We start from the raw sequence: 6,353 nt of genomic DNA, 5'->3' as shown, positions 1-6,353 counted from the left end.
GTTTGATCTGACCACTTCATGTACATCCATCTTGAACTTGAAACATCAATCAAACAGCATGACCTTTCTTAATTAAGGCATACCATTATTTGACTACATTGTCTCAATTTTTTAGACTATATTATTCTAACTTTTGGTTTTATGTCTTAGTAAAAGTGCTCAGTTTCTTCGTATAAGGTAGAGTAATTCATGTAGAAATTATTCATTAAGTCACAGAATCCACAAACAGACAAAATATATTTAAAATGTAAGCTTACTGTATAAATTGAAAACAGGTATAATAATAATTAAATATAAGAAACAAACTATCCTATACCAATTCTCACTATTCCTGTTTTGCAGAACTTACATTGCTTTATAGCATATCTGATTTTCATTTCTAAATGACTGTATGACCACTAAAATTATTATGTTTTTAATGTCAGGGGATATTTCTACACATTTATAAATGTAAGTAATGTGGTGCCATTTATCAGGAAAACTATAGAGCCATGATGTGTATCAGTTATTTAAGAATATGTTGATTCCAATTTGTAAAGAGACTGAAAAAATCATAAGCATTTGTTCTATCAGCGTTACAATTGCTTATGTGTCACTGGCATTTTATTTACAAATTTGAGATTACATATATTTAGCAGAAATACTTAAGGTAAAATTTTTTCTCCTTGGCCTTTCTGTATATATGTGTATAGTTTTTGTTTGTATTTTCTGAAACTATATAAATTATAAACTTGATAAATAGTTCATTTGTTTATGTGTATCTCATCAATTTTAGGCAGTGTCAATTATTTCACAACTTTGTTGGTGCCTCTTATTGCTTCACTATTCATTTTAAGGGATTTTTTTTATAAAGAGAAAGAAAGATTATATTTAGAATGTAATTGCCTTATTTGAATAAATTCATTGAAAATACGTTTTTTTCTGAACCAAGTACAACAGTTATTTTGAAGTATTTACTACTTTGGAAAGGTGATAAAGTCTTAAAAGTCATTTGTGCACCATAGGTTTCTGATTATTTTCCTTCTAATGAAACCAAAATAACAACGGCCAAAGACAGGCCAATGGATTTTATTCACAAAAAAGGGACTATTATAATTAAGGTTAATACATATCAAATAGAGCTCATTTTGTTCCAGACTATTTTCTAAGAATTTTATATTAAGACACACATGCAATATTTGGATCCCCTTTTCACAGAAGAGACACAGAGGCATAGACAATTAGTGAACTTATTGGGGTTGCACTGCTGTTAAGAAGCAGGGGCCTCTTAACTCAGGCAGCCTGCTTCCAGACCCCACATTCTTAATCACTGTACTTTCATAGCACTTAGGTATAATAAGATACTTTTTGGAAGAAGTACATAATAGTACATTCTACTATTATCTATAATTTTCAGCTGTGAATCATGAAATGTCCCCATTTGGAACGCACAAGCAACATTACTAAAGCAACTAACCTTGGCAAAAATTTGTCTTACAGCCTGGAAATAATAAAGAGAGTTATTACATTTACCAAAAAGATCTTGGAAATCTTTTAGTATAATTCTTGACCTAGACTTTTTGATATGGAAGCAGATAATACTATTAAAGAATCTGAAAATATTTATAAATACATTATAGGTTACCAGTATGTCAAATATGGCATTTGCTGGTACTGATTAGTTCTGTGATAACACTTTGTGATGTCATGTACCCCAAGCCCTGGACTATCTGGAATGAAGGTGGCTATTTCCGTTAGATTTTGCTGGTGAATTATGAGTGTACATTATTATATTTTCTATATATTGTGCTTTACATAAACTAAACTTTATAAAAAGTAAATATTTATTTTATATTTTTCCTTTGTATTTATTGCAAATGTTTGTAAATTTTATTCCTCTGCTAATTTTCTTATTATTTTTTCAAACCTATGCTGTCCAAGCATTTGTCTGAATATTTACTTATGTCAAGGCAACATTTGTGACTTTGAGAAGTCTCATGTGTAATATAGGATAAACAGTATTGTGTAATAGAAAGACAGGATTTGAAGAATATAATCCTGCTCTATGATTTATTAGCTACTGGTCTCGAACAAGTTACCTTATCTCTCTAAGCCTCAGTTTTTCATCAATAGAAATGTAATTAACCATTATTTTCCATTTTTTTCTCAAGAAGAAAAGGTATTTAAAACCTGGCACAGTTTAATCAATTATAATATCAATTCTCTCCTGTACAGTTCATATTTCTAAGAAATCACTTTCATTTTTATAAATAACTTCCACCCTTTATCAATAAATCAAGCTTAAAGAATTTCAGGGCTCTAAGGCAAAAGAAAATCTAGAAATTATTTATCTTTGCCTATTTCATCTTCAGATAGTAGTAATTATTAGAATATTAAGTAAAAATCTTCCGTTCTCTCCAATTTTTATCCCTGGATCCAATATGTGACTTCTGAGGCCAAACAAAACAAATAAAATCTTTTCTAATTATATCTAACTTGCCTTTACTGTTAATGTTTCAAATAGAAATCTTAAGAGCTCTAAATCAATAGTTTATTTTAATGGTAATAGTGTTTCACAATATACAAAACAATAAAAACTACAATTTATGCATGTTTCCCTGTAAAACTCATCGTGCATATTGTTATTAATGCCATGAATGAATATCATTGAGAGTCATATTTTTTAGAACAAGTGCCTTACTAAGATGTGTAAAAGAGAGATTTAGTGACTAATAAATCAAGGATTAGTAGTATACAACCAAAATAGGAAAGGAGTTATTTGATTTGTCTTGGAATTTTCCCTTTTCCTCACACACCATCCTTACACTGTTAGTGAACTTGCAACTTATGCTACAAAATAAAATGTGGACTTGATAAAGGAGTCTTAGTCTTATCAGTTAAAAAAATTGTTATCTTCTAAAGAGAATACAGAGATCTTTGTCGAAATTGTAAGTATTCTTTTCTCATACTTCCATTTGTTTGATTATTTAGTTTTCATGACTGACAGGACGGTGTTTGCCTTGTTGCTGTTAAGATCTTCTATTACTCCAGACTTTGTTTTAGGAAGGCAGGATCCCACTGTGCAGATGTAAGGGAATAGTACACTGGAAGGTTCATGTTAGATCAGGCTTATCTGGATCCTGTGGCTGATCTGAGGCCATCAGGACTTGGCTGTCTCCGTTTCTTGGCTGTTTTCCCTTGTGCCGCATCATGCAGGTGGGAGGATGTCGCAGTGAGATTCTAACAGCTCCAGGTTTTCACTCTGTCCTCTCAAACAATAAACTAAAAGATGTATTTTTCTTGCAGCTGTCAGAGTGTTACCAAAATGGGTGACATGGGGTCTTCAGCAGCAGCCTCTTGCCCTGGTTAAGGGCTGGGGGATAAAATGTTCTGATTAGTTTTTTGGGTCACGTGCCTACTCCCAAGGCCAGGAGTGGGATCATCTCAGGCAAACTCCGTGGCCTGAGAATGAGTTAGAACGTTTCTTTCCTCAAAGAAAATGAGAGTGCTCTTTTCAGAATGTGAAGCAATTAAGGTAAGGAGTAGGAAAAATGTTCATTACAACTCTCTTTATTGAGTCGTTAATAAAAGCACGGTGGCGCACTCCTGTAATCCCAGCCCTTTGGGAGGCCAAGGCAGGTGGATCACGAGGTCAGGAAATCAAGGCCATCCTCGCCAACATGGTGAAACCTCATCTCTACTAAAAATACAAAATTCAGCTGGGCATGGTGGTGTGTGCCTGTAGTCGCAGCTACTCGGGAGGCTGAAGCAGGAGAATCGCTTGAGCCCCGGAGGCAGAGGTTGCTGTGAGCTGAGATTGCCCCACTGTACTCCAGCCTACCCACAGTGCCAGACTCCATCTAAAAAAACAAGCGTGTTTATAGTCACAGCACCAGCAATTGATTGGAACCCTCTTCCCTCATCCCTTCTCCTTGCTCTTTCATCCCACGTTGTCTTTACAGCTTGCCCCACTGTTCATGTTGAAATTCTTTTTCTTTTCATTAGGTTTTTCCAAATGCTCAGATACTACAAAAATGTGAACATAGATAAAAACACTCAGACTTCTACTTACAAGTAAAGTTTAGTAGCCAGCAAAAGAAAATCACTTCCAAAGCAACACAGGAAAACCAAAGATGAATTAAAAATGTGTGTGTTTCAAAACACTGGAAGTAAAGAATACCAGATGAATGAAAATAGAGAGAAAAGTGCCCTTTTAAAAGTAAGCTTGAGATTGTCAGACATTTTCTGTCCTTTGTGTCATTGGGCTGCAGCCTGAGCATCAGGCTTTGTCTAGGTAAAGATAATTAGTTTTGGGAAATCCTATAAATTTGTGATGGTTATGGGCTGATGTGCTGGTTTATAATCTAGAGGAAATTCAGGTGTGTGCTGTTTTATTTTCCCCTCTTTTCTAAGTGCTGAGATGATGATATGGAAGGCTGCAGGGTTGAGCTGGACAATCAAACTATGTTCTCCCAGCCCGATGAGAGACACAATTCCATGAAAGGCCGGACCTGAAACAAACATAAAAACACATCTTGTCCTGCAGACATTAGAAAAGATAAGTGGGCTAAATGTACCTAAAACTGCAGCCTGTACCTGATCTTGATCAATGTTTGATTGGATTGAGGTGATAGCTGCTCTCTCTCATCTAACAGGGAAAAAAGGAAACCTGAGGAGGAGGAGAAAATAGCATCAACTTCAGTCTTCATGTTTCTTTTGTACACAATGTCTAGCAAAGAATATTACATTTGAATATATACAACATATATTATAAAAGATTATATTTGATATTATACAATAAATTAACACCTATAATATTATATAATTATATATGTAATATATAATGTAGGATAGAACATATATAATAACTACAACTGAAATAATTAGAGCAACGTAGCTTTCTTCCTTCTTCATTGACTAACTTTTCTAAGTTTCTTTCCTTCATTCCATCCTGTGTTCTCAACCGCTGAATACTGAAGTGCCTAACTCCCAATTTTCTCTCCTCTAACCTATCTGCTTTGTTGTCCACACTCACTCTTTTGGTGAGCTCATCCATTCCCATGGCATTAAATATCATCCAAAAATTACTAATGTTCAACTTTATATGTGTGTATATACATACACATATAGATCTGTGAACTCCACACTTGCATATGCAATGGTCTACTCAAATTTAGTGTTTAGGTATCTACAGGCAAATCAACTTAATGCTTTCCTAACTAGACTTCCAATTTCCAAGCAAAACTTATTTTTCCTACAGGTTTTATTTTGGGAAACTCAATTCTCATTTTTCAGATACCAAGATCAAAACCTTGGAGTCAGCATTCACATATTTCTTTCTCTTATACCAAACCCAATCTAAAATCAAATCCTATTTTTATATGCTAAAAATATGGTCACTTATCATTTCATCCACCCTGTTCAACCCATAATTATCTCTCATTTGGAGGCTTGTTATAGCTGCAAATGGACTGCCAGGTTACAACCTTGTTTTCCAAAAGGCTATTCTTGACATAAGGCCCAGAATGAGAAATTTTCCACAATGCTGCTTTAAATCCCACAGTAACTTCCCATCTTACTCAAAGGGAAGCTAACATACTTACTATGATCCACAAAGCCCTATACAATCTGTTTCTCTGTTACCTCTCTGAACTCATTGACTGGGACTGCCTCAACCATTTGCTACTGCCTGTGCCTATGTGCTTTGGCACTTGCTGCTGTCCGTGTCTGAAATACTCATCTCTCAAAAACCAGTATGGACATCTCCCCCAGATCTTTCAGGTTTTTAATCAAATGCCATATAAATGAAGTCTTTTATTATCATGATATATAAAAATTACACTCTCCCTATTTTATACCCTATGACTTCTTTGTGCTCTGTATTTTCTCCACAAAACCAAATGCCACCTCTCTCTCTATGTGTGTCTCTTTCTTCCTCTCTCTCTCTCTCTCTCTCACACACACACACACACACACACACACACACACACACACACACACATTTTACTTATGTATTTGTCTATAGCTTTCTATCATTACTAAAATATGACCACAACAAGGGTAGGAAATTTTTATTCTCCTTTATCTATTGCTATATGCCAATCGCTCAGAACATGAACTGGCCACATAATAAATACTGAATAAATAATATTGAATAAACAAATATGAACGTAATTAATATTTCCTTAGCAAACTTTGTTTATATAATCTGATTTTCTCTTTATTGAAAAAAATGTTCATAATATTGAGTTATTCAGCAAAAACTTGAAGAGTATTGAATTTATTTCACGGTAAAATAAAGAAGTTATTTAAATCATACTTTTGAATGTTATATAAGATACCTTTGGGAAGAAAACACTCAGTAATTCTCCATG

This window comes from Sapajus apella, unplaced genomic scaffold (assembly GCF_009761245.1).
Source record: "Sapajus apella isolate SASKATOON/1434 unplaced genomic scaffold, GSC_monkey_1.0 scaffold9, whole genome shotgun sequence".
In the NCBI taxonomy this organism is placed as follows: domain Eukaryota; kingdom Metazoa; phylum Chordata; class Mammalia; order Primates; family Cebidae; genus Sapajus; species Sapajus apella.
Note: the sequence above shows the minus strand (reverse complement) of the source record.